The 16,771-nt window shown below is 36.2% G+C and overlaps 1 non-coding gene across 1 annotated transcript; it reads right to left on the bottom strand.

Moving 5' to 3' along the window:
• Nucleotides 1-1,044: 1,044 nt before the first annotated feature.
• LOC141680724 (small nucleolar RNA R71) lies at nt 1,045-1,151 on the bottom strand. Its single transcript, XR_012558400.1, has one exon. It is a non-coding gene; the product is annotated as a small nucleolar RNA R71 (small nucleolar RNA).
• Between the last annotated feature and the right edge of the window lie 15,620 nt (nt 1,152-16,771).

Below are 16,771 nucleotides of genomic sequence, written 5' to 3'. Positions count from 1 at the left end.
AGACATATAAGGACTAAGCATAATTGGTGTCAATTCAACTTCTATCTCTTTTGTGGATGCTTGGTAGTAGGGTATTCGTACAACGAAAGTTGGCGTTTACTAAATTCATGTTATCTGATTAGTGTCATCACCATTACATGCTAAGGTTAAGAATAAAAAAGGCTATTGAATGAAGTATTTAATGAAGTTAGGATCCCATGTTTATCATATATATTAATTCAACCATTCTTGTTCTCTTAGTTATAATTGTTAGTTTAATTCTTAGTTATAAACAATCTCAATTTTTTTCTTTGTCTTAGAATTGGATAATAACCATATCATTGTTGCATATGTGCATATTCTTAAATTAACCAAAGAGTCTCTGTGGGAACGAACTAGAAAGAATTCTATATTACTTGCGAACGTGTATACTTGCGTGTATTATTAACGCATGTTAACGTCCTAACAATTTTGGCGCCGCTGTCAGGGACTCGGTGTTGTTAATTGTTTAGTTTATGTACTTATCATCCGTGATCGTTGAAGTTCAGTAACTCAGATATTTTACTTCGACGGGTACATGTTTTGTTTCAGGTACTCTAGAGAGCGTGTATGCGAACGCGTTCTCAATCTCGTGTCTTTGTTGATGAAAAAGTTGAAGAAGAAGTTTTTGTTGCAATGGGAGAACCAGCAGTGAATCTGAAGGCTTTGATGGAATATTCTCAACCGAAGATCAATGACATTCAGTCTAGCATTGTCAGACCATCCATCTCAGCTAATACTTTTAAAATCAAGTGTAGCACGATTTAATGGGGGCAGAATTCAATCCAATTTGGGGGTTCTCCAACGGAAGATCCCAACATGCACATTAGAGATTTCATCGAGATCTGCGAGACCTTCAAGTTGAATGGTGTTTTTGAAGATGCTGCGAAGCTGAGACTATTCCCATTCTCTCTGAGGGACAAGGCTAAAAGCTGGTTTTACTCTCTACCAATTAGTTTAATTATTACTTGGGAAGATCTTGCTCAAACGTTTCTCACTAAATTCTTCCCTATGGCGAAGACAACTGCAATCAGGAATGCTCTTACTCAATTTGCACAACAATCAGGAGAATCTTTATATGAAGCTTGGGAGCGCTACAAGGAGATGCTTAGGAAGTGTCCTCATCATGGAATGCCTGGTTGGATGATCATCAATTGTTTTTATAATGGTTTGGGAGCACAGTCCAGACCCATGCTCGATTTAACATCAGGTGGAGCCTTATGGGCTAAGAACTATAATGAAGCTTATGATCTAATTGAACTGATGGCTGTTAATGAATATCAGTATCCAACCCAGAGATTGCCATAGGGCAAGATAGCAGGAGTTCTTGAAGTGGATACAGCTATGGCTATCATTGCTCAACTAAAGGTGCTGTCTATGCAGATCGATTCACTGGCTAACTATGGAGTTCATCAAAGGACGAGTGTTTGTGAGCTTTGTGCAGGTTGGCATGCGACGGAGAAATGTGTTATATCTAAAGAATCAGCTCAGTTTGTGAGCAACTTTCAGAGATCGTAGCAACCCGTTCCAGACACTTATCATCTTGACAACTGGAATCATCTTAACTTCAGTTGGAGCAATAATCAGAATGCGGTACAACAGCCTTATCAGCAGTTTGGATCCAATCAATTCAATCCTCCTGGTTTTCAGCAATAGTATGCACCAATACAATAACTCCAACTTCAACAGTACCTGCATGGAAGTGTCGATCAATCTGCTAATGAAAAATCTGAATTGGAGGAGTTGAGGCTTATGTGCAAAAACCAGGCTCTTATATCCAAAAGCCAGGCTGAGTCTATCAAGACTCTAGAGAATCAAATTGGGCAGATTTCCAATGCTTTGTTGAATTGACAACCTAGTACACTCCCTAGTGATACAGAAGCCAATCCAGGCAAAAAGGAAGTTGAAAAACAGGTGAACGCAATCATATTGAGGTATGGAAAGGTTGTGAGCCCCCAAATTTATCAAGATGAAGATTCTGAAAATTATGTCCAGAATGCAGGTGCGTCTGCATCCTTACCAATTCCAGAAAATGAGATTGTAGCTGAAACATGGTGTTGAAGGATGCTGAGGTGGAAACAAGTAAGAAAGCTATTGTCAACACTCCTGTTGAGGGTAATATAGGGGAAAAATAGTTCTATCCTGCACCTCCTTTTCCTAAAAGGTTGCAAAAGCAGAAGTTGGATAAGCAATTTACTAAGTTTTTGGAAGTTTTCAAGAAACTTCACATCAACATACCTTTCACTGAAGCTCTTGAACAGATGCCTAGTTCTGTGAAGTTTATGAAAGGTATTCTCTCTTGGAAAGTGAAACTTGATGACTTAGAGACCGTTGCTCTTACGGAGGAATGTAGTGTTGTGCTACAACAGAAGCTATCTCCGAAGCTTAAAGATCCTGGAAGCTTCACTATTCCTTGCACCATCGGAAACTTTTCGTTTGATAAGTGTTTATGTGATTTGGGAGCTAGCATCAATTCGATGCCTTTTCTATCTTCAATAAGTTGGTTTTACCTAATCCAAAGCCTAAATATATGTCCTTGAAGTTGGTCGATCGTTCTGTTACATATCCACGAGGCATTGTGGAGGATGTCTTGATCAAGGTGGACAAACTTATCTTTCCTACTGACTTTGTAATTCTTGACTTAGAGGAGGATAAGAAGATTCCCATTATCTTAGGGAGACCATTCTTAGCTACTGGCCGAACTATGATCGATGTGCAAAAAGGAGAGCTTACGATGAAGGTTTACGATCAAAAGGTCATTTTTAATGTGTTTAAGGCAATAAAGTTACCCACAGCTAAAGAGGAGTATTTTAAAGTAAAGTGGGTCGACTCTGTCATGAATTCAGAACTTTAGCAATTGCCAAAGTCAGATACCTTAGAGAGATCCTTAATAGGGGAATCAGTTATTGAAGATGAAGAAGGAGCAGAGAAAATGCAGGTTTTGAATGCACCTCAGTGGAAGAGGAAGTTGAATATGCCATTCGATTCTCTTAGGTTAGCAGAGCTGAAAATTTCTCAGGAGCGTTTTGAACCATCTATTGAAGAAGCTCCCACACTTGAGCTCAACCGACTGCCAGATCACTTGAGTTATTCATTCTTAGGTGCACCTCATGATAAGGGGTTGGGATATATTTTTGATGATGTAGAGAGTGGCTGAACGGATCTTCCTATTCCTATAGAGGGTTCTTCTCATGCGCAACAGGTAGTTGATAAGACTAGTGTTGGTGATGAACAGTACAGGTGAGTGACTAGGCGTATGGAGGTCATGCACGACATTTACCATTATTTTGCTGCAGATTTGACACAGGCTTTGGGCACCATTTTCTGAGCCACTGGTGTCGAGGTTGATTGGCCACCTGATCCTCCATCCGAGGAGGGTGATCTTTTCGACGACTAGGTATGCCTGAAATTCTTATTATTACCTTCAATGAGGACATTGAAAATTTTAAGTTTGGGGTTGATAATGTAAGGATTAGTTTGTGTGTGTCCATATAGTTCATATAGATTCATGTTGCATATAGATTTATTTCATTCGTAGTGTTGCATGATTGTTCATATAGGACATATTTGTTTATTTTTTATGTGATTTCATATAGTTGCATTTGCATGCATATTTAATATGATCCCTTAAGGTGAACTATGTTATTTGATAAGTTGATGTTAATTTGAGTGTGGTGATGACGAATGGAGGGATGTTTAAGTCTTAAAAAAATTGATTTGCATGCAAGAAGAAAAATTTTCACAAAGTCTTAAAGGATTTCTTTTGATCTAGATCATAATTATGGTTGTTTATTAGTGGAGATTTAATCACTGGTTTATATATAGAATTTTTGCTATTCTCGTAATGACAAAAGAACACTGAATTTTTAAACTAGAGAAAAGCTTGGATTTCACTGCTAGTTGTTTTAAGGCTAGGCATCAAATGTCTAGTAGCCGACTCATATTTATATGAGTAATCTAGGGTTGAATGAGATGGAGCGAAACACACTCATTCAAAAATCGTTGAAGAAAAAAAAAGAAAAAAGAAAAAAAAGTATGTGTTTATGCATAATTGATCAAGAGTGAGCTCTTTAATACTCGAGTTATTAAGTTCTTAGGGAACTTTGTGCCTAGTGACCTAAGGCTTTTCATAGTCTGGGATCCGCTAACCTAACGCTCATTATATGGGTATTATTGTATAAGTCTTTTGAGACCTCATTCATTGCATGATCAAATAAGCATATTTGTTATGTGTTCAATAATAGCGTGAATCCTTGTATAACTCTAGTAGAAATAAGGTGTTGAGAGTCATTATGTGTTTAACATCTATTCTATCTATAAACTTGAGATTGTTTCGATGATAGATAAGTTATGGTTATTGATATAGTGTCGAGAGTATATCTATTAAGCATCCACACACACACGATTCTGGTTTGTGAGTTGGTTTATGAGATTTTTTCAAGCTATACTTGAGTCATTGCATTTTTAGAGGCATTGGCTTATTCATTTGGTTATGGTTATTCTGAGAGGATAGATTGTATTATCATTTAGTTGCATTCACATAGTTGCATTCATGCATTAGGTTTGTTTTGTAGTTTTGAGTCTATTTATGCTTGAGGACAAGCATCGATTCAAGTTTGGGGGTGTGATAAGTGGATTTTATATCTACTTGAAATGCTTCATTCCAGGATTAAGTTGGTATTGTGGACTCAAGTTATTGGTATTTTTGATGTGTTTTTGTGTTTGTGCTTTTCAGACATCAATTAAATGAAGAAAGAAGCTTTTCAAAGAAATATGCTGAAAAGAGATCAGAATTGGAAGCCTAGGCCTTTCTAAAGTTGTATAGAATCTTGTTAGCTTCGCGTGGGAAGTTGAATCGCCTAATTCTGACGAGCAGAACTCAAGATACGGCCAAAAGAAGAATTGTCAGAATTTTTCCCGAATGTCGGCGCGGCCGAGCCAGAACCAGCGTGCCCGCGCCGCGGCCTATTTCTGCCCCAAAATCCTGATTTTAGTCGAAATTATAGATTTTGAGAGTCCTGGTCATCCTGGAGCCTATATATACCAATAAAACTACGTTTTTCACAACAAGGAGACCTGAGAGAGCAATAAGAAGACCTATAGTGCACGAGACGGCTACGGAAAAAAGACTTTTATTTTTTTTAATATAGTTGATACTTGGATGCTAATTTTCAATTTGTCTTTGAACCCTAGTAATCTTATATTATTTATTATCATGATTCCATTGGAACCCATGGTGACGATGAGTTCGATTTTGGGCTAATCATTATCGTGGGGTTCTAGCAGATTTATTTATGGATTCCTTTAGTTAAATTGTTTCGATACCTTAGTGTGTGGTGATTATATGATAACCTAGTATAGGTTGTGCTTATTCGTCTTATGTGTGTAGCTAACATATAATATAGTGTGTTAATCTCTATTGAAGCGACAATAAATATAGAGGTTTAGAACTTGCCATGCTAGCATAGGTTCATGTATTATTGTTATGCATGATTCATAGGTAATTTTAACCATCTTACTTGCCCTATGTAATCACGATAGATAACTTGCGCATTAAACCGTTATGTTTTCAATTCTTATAGACATATAAGGACTAAGCATAATTGGTGTCTATTCAACTTCTATCTCTTTTGTGGATGCTTGGTAGTAGGGTATTCGTACAATGAAAGTTGGCGTTTACTAGTTTTGTGTTATCTGATTAGTGTCATCACCATTACATGCTAAGGTTAAGAACAAAAAATCTATTGAATGAAGTATTTAATGAAGTTAGGATCCCATGTTTATCATATATATTAATTCAACCATTTTTGGTCTCTTAGTTATAATTGTTAGTTTAATTTTTAGTTATAAACAATCTCAACTTGTTATTTGTCTTAGCATTGGATACTAACCATATCATTGTTGCATAGGTGCATATTCTTAAATTAACCAAAGAGTCTCTATGGGAACAAACTAGAAAGAATTTTATATTACTTGTGAACGCGTATACTTGCGTGTATTATTAGCGTGTGTTAACGTCCTAACAGCTCACTAAAAAAGATATAGAAGATATTCTTTCTGAATTATTAGTTAGGGCTATTAATTTAATATAAATAATGGGAGATATATATTGTGAATATATATGAATAATCACTTTAACATGATTTAGTGATCATATGTAGACTAGTTCATTTTATGCACAAATAACTTCTTCATGCAATTGTTCTTGAAAAGGACAAGCTGGCATGAAATAATTTCCTCGACTGACATAAAAACTTGATGATCGTCCTCAGGTTCAAGAATGTCAATCAAACCCATTCCTTATTTCTTCTAGCCGAGAATGAAATATGTGCTAAACAAAATTCTTATCAGAAGCAAATTCATGATGCCACTGATGTTTCATGTCTCATACTTGCAATTATAAGTGTTGAGCTTCAGATGCAATAAGAGCATATTGATGCTTATGATGTGATTTAGCACCTTCAAAGGATGTTTGAAAGATAGGATCGTCAAGAAAGATTTGATAATAATAAGGCACTACAAATTTGTATAAAAGGAGAGTGAGATCCGGTTGGACCACATATTCAAAAGATGATAGGTATACGTACCTTGATATTTTGGGTTTCAAGATCGATCTAGAGACTCGTCTTGATTTGATTAAGAAATTTTTGAACAACTTATATTATCAGTTTGTTATGAACAAAATTAATGAGATAAATAAAACACCCAACGAGTTGTTAGGCATGTTTAGAACTGCTGAAAATAACAAGGTAATGACATGAACTACGTCAATATTGTTGGTGTACATATGGAATATAAATGGGAAATTAAAGTGGATAACCAAAATTAAGATTTAATTTTACCGAGTGTCAAACCAGGGTCCAATTTCAAGGGAGTTTTTGAATCCTATTAGCGGTGTTCCTAAAGAAAATGATTGTCTTTTCTGTTACGATCGATATTTCTAAACACTGTCTATATATAATTGTGTGTTTATAACTAAAATTTAAATTGTATGGAATTATAAATGTGGATCATCCATATGACTGAGTGCCTATAAACTAAGTGTTTAATGTATTAGTTTATATAAAAAAAATTGAAAAGAAAATCTTATCATTTAGTATTTTTAAATGATAATCAAAAGTACTTCATTTTATATGAAAAATCAATTTTAAAAATCTTTTAACAATAAACTTTCAAATTTTATATCATTACATTTCTAAAAGCATAAGCTATTTTATGATATTTATTTTGTGATTTATGGAGGTGCATTTATATTTATAAAAATTATTTTATATAAATTAGTTGATTTTTAAATTGTAAATTACTTAGTTTCCCATGCATGCAAATACCCTCCAATTCAATTTCAAAGGGCATAAGAGACAATTCATACCCCACTAACCTTCTTCTATCCACCAAAAGACTAAATTACCCTTGCATGCACTTTTGCTTGGTTATTGGAGAAGGGCACTTTAGTACATTCCAAATTCCACTATTGAATTAGTGCATGATGAACCATAAAGAGAGGAGTTAACCCAAAACCACACTCCACTCAAGCTCATGATTTTTACTCTCAAATTTTCTCTCCTCCCCCTCTCTTTTTCTTCATTCGGCTGAAGCCCCTTCCCCCATTCCCTTCAATTTTTCTTCATCAAATCCTTGCAATTCTAGTGTAATTCCATTACCCATTCATATAATATACACTTTAAAAGAAGTTCATTGCTTAGGATATGAAGTTTAATGCTTGCATGTCCTGATTTTATGTGATCTCCAAAGAGAAACTCTTAATTCATGTGGATTAAAGAGTTCTCTATGAGATATACTTTTTATGTTCATAAACTAAGTGTTTCCATGAATAAAACTCTTTTAAAACCTTTGCATGCTACTGATATTTAGTTTTAAAGTCATATTCTACTTTGCATGTTAGATATAGGGCATTATTTTCAAGTATAATCATGTTATATATGCTCTTCTTTTCGAAAATATACATGCATGCTTAGTTTGTGTTAAATTTGACCTTATATGTGCTAAAATTGAATTGTTTCCATGATATTATGCTTGATCTTAGTTTTTAAAAGGTAGTGTGCATGATCTTTTGAAGTAGTTAAGTATTTTAAGTCGAATTTATGAGCTAATAACCCTCTTGTTTAGTCGAACTTGATTTAATGATCATCTTGAGTTGCATGTTAAAGTTCTATTTTGCATGTTGGTACTATAGGGCATGGATTATCGGCCTTAGTTTAGAGTCCTATAGTAGTAAATTTGCCTTGGTTGAGATTTAATTCGTGGTTTTAAAGTGGGAGTTAAGGTGGAAAGTCTAGGATAGAATCCTGAAATTTTTTCCAGATTACATGTGAGTTTTGTGTTGATTTTGAATGGGCATTTCTTAGGAATTGTTAGGCCCAAGCCACATGGAGTTAATACTTGGGGAATAATTTAGTCTAGAAGTAACAAATTAGAGAAACCCAACCATTTAGTGTGGTCCACACATAAAAATTTAGAATCTGTCCAGCAGTGGACAGTTTTGTTGTAACTTAGAAATGAGGAGTTTTGACCATGTCATTGGTAGGCCCTCACTAGGACTTAGTTAACCCTGGTTAGAGGGAGTGTCAGAGGAGTTTTTCCAGCCATAGTTCATAGGAATTGAGTTAGTGCAAAACAGGATACTTTTCTGTGTAGAAAACAGGGGAATATTGGACTTTAAGCTTAGGCCCAGGTAGGCCCAAGCTAGGCCCTTGAGCCACACCAAGTTTGAGAGTTGCCGTATGGTCAGAAGAGTCTAGTGTAGAAGTTTGAGAGGTAAACTTGAAGTGTAAGGGTGTCAATTGTACGCATAAACCCATTGGTGTCACCCTAAAATCACTATAATGAGCAAAATCAGTTAACCATTAGTTTTAGGGCACTTATGAGTGAGGTCATTAGAGTGTATGGCATAAGTCAGGGTCCATAAGAACTTGATGGTTTAGAAAAGGCACTTCGAGTTATGAGGACGATATTAAGAGTTTTGGCTAGTTTAGCATAACTAAGTGTCTTGAGTAAGTGGAGTGAGATCATCCAAGCCTAGTGATGCAATATAGTGTGTATGGATATATTATTATGTAGTTAAATGTGCTATGTGAACTTGAGTGGCTATGTGAACTATTAGGCTTATAAGGGAATTATAAGCGTTTATGTGTATATAGGCCTAAGTGCCAATGTGCGTAATTTCAGTTTATAATTAGGTTAAGTTAGAGAGTATATATTATAATGAGGATATTATTAATTTTTGTAGGCTCTTGAGATGAGGGTAAACTTGCCATTAAATTCGAGTGAAGCTCCAGTTGCTCCCACCTGCCAATCAAGTCAAGCCTTTCTCAAGGCAAGTGTTTCAACCTACCTTTTTGTTTATATTGCAAGATAGTGTTAGCCCAGCTTTTATATATGATGCGAGTATTCTAATTCACCTTGATATATATGATCCAAATGGTTTCAAATCTATCTTTCATATTATATGCAAATGCCATGAACCCTCAAGTATCTATTGCTAGTAGTTTAACTTTTAATGGAGATTTCTATGCATATAATTTAAAAGTCATACCATGCTAATATACCAAGTAATTGTAATGTGGAATCCTGTGCAAGTTATACTTAGTAACCTTATCTTGATACCTAAATGTCAGCCGTCCCTTAAAAGTCGTTCATGATTGCTTGATAACCCTATTCTTACCCCTAAAACATGATACCCTGTTATACTTTAAACTAATTCTCACCTTCTTTATATTTTAATACCTATGTCTTATCTGGAACCATTACCTTGAACCTAGTTTGACTTAGTTCCTTCATACTATTTGATAACCCTGCTAAATCTCATTGTCAAATTCCTTGTGAATAGAAACCTTGCAATTCCCTTGATAAAGTATAGTCTAGTTGATCATGGCCTTGAAATTTAGTGGACCTATTCACTGTGCTTCAAAGTTGATCTAGAACCCTTGATAAAGATGCTCTCTGTTTAAGAAATTAACCGTCACTTGACATCAGTTTTTTTTAAAATAAAAATTTAAAATTTGGATTTCCAGTCCCAAAGGGGGACAAATATTTTCTTTAGATAGTGGATCCGGACTGAGACGCAAGTCCTTTCTGCTTTTAAATTGTAGGCTTAAAATTTGCCTAGGGATCCCATTAATGTTCTAGAACCCAGCGAGGTTCGGGATTACTTCACGGCTGATCACCGGCTGTAATCCGTAGCGTCATAAAATGGTTTTTGATAAGGAAATGGTTTTAAATGGTTTTATTACAATAAAAGATGCCATCATCCTGAAAGTTTATCTTTTGATACAATATTGTTAAATCTTTCAATTCCATTGTTAATATATTATTCTTGTTTATGTATATTATAGCGCTTGTTGAGCATTTGGCTCACTACTTGCTTACCCTGATATTACAGCTATCAGATATGGTTAGATTCAAGCAGACAGCATGTAAGACTTATGATGCCGATTCGTATGTTCGAGCTCAGGTAGTTAGTGATTTTGTGTGTGAGGACTCGATATTGGAATCAGGTTGTAATAGTTAATAGTGTTGGGCTGTTCCGAACCCTAAACTGTAAAGATCTTGGATTCAGATGTATTTACTTCCTTTTGTTAATTAATATAATTACTCGTATATTGTCTTTTGTAAATGTTTGGGGCGTGAAAGGTTTTGGTATTAGAGCTACGGTTTAGAGTCCCTGGACAGCCCAAATAGGTTATATATGTATATTGGTTTATAGAATATTATACGAGAGTGTAGGTATAGGATATTCAAGTCGTTCGCTACTAATTCTCTTATATATATATATATATCTATGCATTATTTGGCAGCAAAGGGCGCATTCCTCGTCATCTTCTGAACCGCCTCACATAATTGCTTTCTCCGTGTATGCTGAATTGAGGCGTGAGTTCGACAGGCCTTAGGGCAAGTGATCGAATGTTAGAGCGATTGAAGAACGTGTATCCGGATAGCCGAAACTATGAAGGAAAGCCTAAGGAGCAGATGACTGTGAGACTTGAGACCTTGGTTCAGTACGTTAACACTAAGCTTGATGAGATGCCATCGCACCGAGACCGTACCAGCCAGTATACCATCCAGATGATTGCAGACGAGCTACAGTGCATTGTGAAGACGCTTCGTGAAGAGAAGACTACCGAACCCCGTTCTGATGGAGTGGAGCCTTAGTTCTTTCTATTATCTACTTTTCATGTCGTTGTATTGTTGGACTTTGTAGAATTCCCTGTTGTTTCCTTTAATTAAGCATGTTATCCCTAGATTCAGACTCTATTCCAATCTTGATGTACCTTGACCCTAATTTCGATAATTATGCACTATCGTTCTATTTTCTTTCAATTGTTCTTATGATTTTATATGCATCACCCTTATTGTTTAATTTAAAACCCGATTGAATGAATATAATGACTTGTGACACCATAACCATGAAATTTTATGTATTGTTCATACCTGTTTTGATATAACTTTTATTTCAGGATCATGCCACCTAGAAAGAAGAACCCAACAACAACTTCCAGCACATATCCTAATATTCTTCGACTTCTGGAAACCTTACAATAGCAAACAAACGCTATAGCTCAACAACAACTAACTCTTCAACAACAATTCAAAAACCAAGATAACTGTGAACAACACCAACCACCTGATCCATCGATACCACTTTGACAAATTGTTACTTTCAAAGCTTTTCAGAATGTGAATCCACCTGCATTTCATGATACCACTGATCCGGTAATGGCTAATACATGGATTAGGGAAATGGAAAGAGCTTTTGAATTGGTTCAGTTAGGAGAAGATCAGAAGACACCATATGCTACTTATTTTCTGAAAGGGGATGTCATCTATTGGTGGGATTCAGTGAAAGCTTTGGAGACAAATCAGCCGATTTCTTGGGAAAGGTTTAAGAGGTTATTCCAGGAAAAGTATTACCCTAAGTAAATACAGAATCAGATGGAGCTTAAATTTCTTGAATTGAAGCAAGGAAGTATGTTTGTATTGGAGTACGAGAAGAAGTTTACGGAGCAGTCAAGGTTTGTGACGAAGTATACCAATACTGAGGAAGAGAAAGCAAAGAGATTCCAACAAGGATTAGAGCCTTGGATCAGAGATAGAGTGGCTATGTTTGAGCTTGATACTTATGTTGAGTAGTACAGAAGGCTGCTCTGATTGAGAGTAATGGGATACAGTCAAGGAAAGAAAAGGATAACAAGAAGAGAAAGGTTCCATTTTATGGAGAGAAGTCTGAAGACGGAAGCTCTCAAGATAAGAGTGTGAAAAGGATTGGATTCCACGAAGGCGGAAATTTTCAGAAGAAGGGAAATTTGAACAAGAGACAAGATTCTAAGGGGGACAACCAGTCAAGCCAAGGACAAGTTGGAGAAAATAGATTTCAGAGACCAGAGTGCAAGCATTGTGGAAAAAGACATCCAGGAGTGTGTAATAAATTGAACATGACAAGCTATAGATGCAATCAGAAGGGACACTTGGCTAACGAAACTAAGATACCGAAGCCGCGAGTTACATGCTATAAGTGTGGAAAGACTGGACATATACTTAGGGAATTGAAGTCAACCAGACCAGTCAAGGCTTTGATGAACGTGGCAAGTACTAGTGCAAGCATGCCAGCTGAGGTACTGGCATTACCTCCACCATCGACCGCAACTCTGCAAGCGACAGCAAAGACATTTGATTTAAAGATGAAGGACGCTGTTCAGAATTCTGAGGTGATAGCAAGTAAACTTTTAATGAATAATGTTGAAGCTAAGGTATTGATTGATTCTGGAGCTACTAAATCTTTTATATCAGAAACTTTCGTTAATAAACTTACTTGTGATAAAATGACCCTGAACGAGGTAATAGATGTGGTAATTGCGAACCAAGAGAAGATTCATGTGAGTCAATTTTGTCCTAAGTGTGAGATTGATATTTTGGGGCATAAATTTTCAGCATATTTGATACTTTTTAAGTTGGGGGAGTTTGACATAATCTTAGGCATGGATTGATTAGGGAGGAATAAAGCCCAGATAGATTGTAAATCTAAGAAAGTATATTAAAGACAGAGATTGGAGAAAAAGTGGTATTTAAGGTTCAGAGGCAAGAGCGACTGTTTCTTACAATCGTCTAGGCTAAGAAATTGCTTAGGAGAGGTTGCGAATCGTTCCTAGCCAATGTAGTGGATTTAGAAAGAGAGAGCCTCCGCTTGGAAGATATCCCCGTAGTCACCAAATTTCCAGATGTGTTTCCAAATGAACTACCAGATTTACCGCCCGATCGACAGATTGAGTTTAAGATCAACCTTACTCCAGGCACGGAACCAGTTTCGAAGGCACCTTATAGAATGGCACCAGCAGAAATGAAAGAGTTGGCGAGCCAGCTACAGGAATTGTTGGACAAAGGAGTGATACGGCCAAGTACGTCACCATGGGGAGCACCTGTTCTATTTGTAAAAAAGAAGGATGGAAGCATGAGGTTATGTATAGACTATCGGGAGTTTAATAAGATGACGATTAAGAACTGTTACCCGCTACCAAGGATAGATGATTTATTTGATCAGCTAAAAGGAGCTAAGTGTTTTTCCAAGATTGATTTAAGATCGGGATACCATTAATTGAAGATCAAAGAAGACGACATCCTGAAGACAACATTCAGAACAAGATACAGACATTATAAATTTTTAGTAATGCCTTTTGGGTTGACTAATGCTCCTGCAGCATTTATGGATCTGATGAACCGGGTATTTAAAAAGTATTTGGACAAGTTTGTAGTGGTATTCATTGATGATATTCTTATATATTCAAAGTCAGAAGAAGAACATATGCATCATCTATGGTTAGCATTGGAGATACTCCGATAAGAGAAGTTGTATGCCAAGTTTTCTAAGTGTGAGTTCTGGTTAAAGGAAGTTAAATTTTTGGGACATGTTATTGGAAATCAAGGAGTCAAAGTGGATCCGGAAAAGATTGAGGCAATTATGAGTTATGAGAGACCAAAGACACCTATGGAAGTGCAAAGTTTTCTAGGATTGGCGGGATATTATAAAAGGTTTGTTAAAGATTTCTCGAAAATCGCCACGCCATTGACTAAGTTGACTAGGAAGAATCAGAAATTTGAATGGAATGCAGAATGTGAAGATAGCATTCAAGAATTGAAAGAGAGGTTGGTTACAGCTCCGGTACTAGTATTACCAGATGATCAAGGAGACTTTGTGATTTTCAGTGATGCTTCACATAAGGGCCTGGGTTGCGTGCTAATGTAACATAACAAGGTGATTGCTTGTGCGTCAAGACAGTTAAAACCACATGAATTGAAGTATCCTACACATGACTTGGAATTAGAAGCTATAGTATTTGCACTTAAGATCTGGAGACATTACCTTTACAGAGAAAGGTATGAGATCTACACGGATCACAAGAGTTTGAAGTATATTTTTACTCAGAAGGAGCTCAATATGAGGCAAAGGAGATGGTTGGAATTAATTAAGGACTATGATTGCTCGATAAATTATCATCCAGGAAAGGAAAATGTGGTAGCTGATGCTTTGAGTATGAAAGAGAGGTTGAATATGGAAGCGCTATCAAAGGAATTATATGGAGAAATTAGGAGATTTGAATTAGAACTGTGTGTTTGGGGAAAAGTTGAGGAGATTTGTCGTACTATGACTTTTCAGCCATCATTGATGGAAAAGATAAAGAAATGTCAGGAAGAAGTGATGAAACAGGAGAATAATCAACTGACCGAAGAAGAGATTTATACTCAAAGGGATGAACAAGGGATATTAAGGTTTTTATCAAGAATTTGGATTCCTCATGTGACTGAATTGAAGAATGAGATATTGCAAGAAGCTCATAATTCCATATTTTCAATCCATCCGAGAAGCACCAAGATGTATCAGGACTTGAAGCAGAACTTTTGGTGGCCCAATATGAAGCGAGAAGTAGCAGAATGGTTTGCGAGGTGCTATACTTGTCAGAAAGTGAAGGCAGAACATCAAAGACCAAGTGGATTAATTCAGCCTTTAAAGATTCTAGAATGGAAGTGGGAAAACATTGCCATGGACTTTATAGTAGGATTATCACGAATGAAATCCGGACATGACGCTATATGGGTTATAGTTGATCGCCTTACGAAGTCGGCACATTTTCTTCCGATTAACGAGAGGTCTTCATTGGACAGATTTGTCCACCTGTATGTGCGTGAAATTGTATTGCGACATGGCGTACCTATATCAATAGTTTTGGACAGAGATCCACAATTTAACTCGAGATCTGGAAGCAAATTCAAGAAAGTCTTGGCACCAAGTTGAATATGAGTACGGCGTATCATCCGCAGACTGATGGTCAAAATAAGAGGACAATTCAAAAAATTGAAGACATGTTGCGTAGCTGTGCAATTGATTTTACGGGAAGTTGGGACGACCACTTGCCATTGGTAGAATTCTCCTATAACAATAGCTATCACACCAGTATTGGCATGCCACCATACGAAGCTTTATACGGACGGAAATGCAGATCACCAACCAGCAGGGATGAAGTGGGAGAAAGAAAGATTTTAGACCTGGCATTGGTGCAACAAATGCATGAGACATTCAAATTGATTCAGAAGAGATTACTTGCTGCTCAAGATAGGAAAAGAAAGTATGCAGACCCGGTATGTAAGGATATCAGATTCCAAGAAGGTGAAGCCGTATTGCTGAAAGTATCACCGAGAAAAGGATTGTCTCAATTTGGCAAGAAAGGGAAGTTAGCACCTAGATATATTGGTCCTTTTGAAGTTTTGAGTCAAGTAGGGAAGGTGGCCTATGAATTAGCTTTGCCGCCTCGGTATCAGCATGTGTATAACGTGTTTCATGTGTCATTACTTAAGAATTATAATCCTGATGTCAACCATGTGATAGAATATGAACCTATAGAGATTCAGGCAGACCTGTCATTTATGGAACAACCTGTCAAAATACTCGACTGGCAAGAGAAGAGTCTTAGAAATAAGTTGGTCAAGTTGGTAAGAGTACTTTGGAGAAATTCCAAGGTTGAAGAGTCAACGTGGGAACTAGAGTCGGATATGCGTAGCGGGTATCCTCACTTATTCTCCTAGATTCTGAGGACATAATCCTTAAAGGAGGAGAGGATGTTGCGACCGGTATTTCTAAACCCTATCTATATATAATTGTGTGTTTATAATTAAAATTAAAATTGTATGGAATTATAAATGTAGATGACCTATATGACTGAGTGCCTATAAACTAAGTGTTTAATGTATTAGTTTATATAAATTTTTTTTGAAAAGAAAATCTTATTATTTAGTATTTTTAAATGATAATCAAAAGTACTTCATTATATATGAAAAATCCATTTTAAAAATCTTTTAACAATAAAATTTCAAATTTTAGATCATTAAATTCCTAAAATCATATGCTATTTTATGATATTTATTTTATGATTTATGGAGGTGCATTTATATTTATAAAAATTATTTTATATAAATTAGTTGATTTTTAAATTACAAATTACTTAGTTGCCCATGCATGCAAATACCCTTCAATTCAATTTAAAAGGGCATAAGAGACAATTCATACCCCACTAAACTTCTTCTATCCACCAAAAAGACTAAACTACCATTGCATGCACTTTTGCTTGGTTATTGGAGAAGGGCACTTTAGTACATTCCAAATTCCACTATGGAATTAGTGCATGATGAACCATAAAGAGAGGAGTTAACCCAAAACCACACTTCAATCAAGCTCATCATTTTAACTCTC

This window comes from Apium graveolens, chromosome 1 (genome assembly GCF_009905375.1).
Source record: "Apium graveolens cultivar Ventura chromosome 1, ASM990537v1, whole genome shotgun sequence".
NCBI lineage: Eukaryota > Viridiplantae > Streptophyta > Magnoliopsida > Apiales > Apiaceae > Apium > Apium graveolens.
This window is presented reverse-complemented; position numbering and strand designations above follow the sequence as displayed.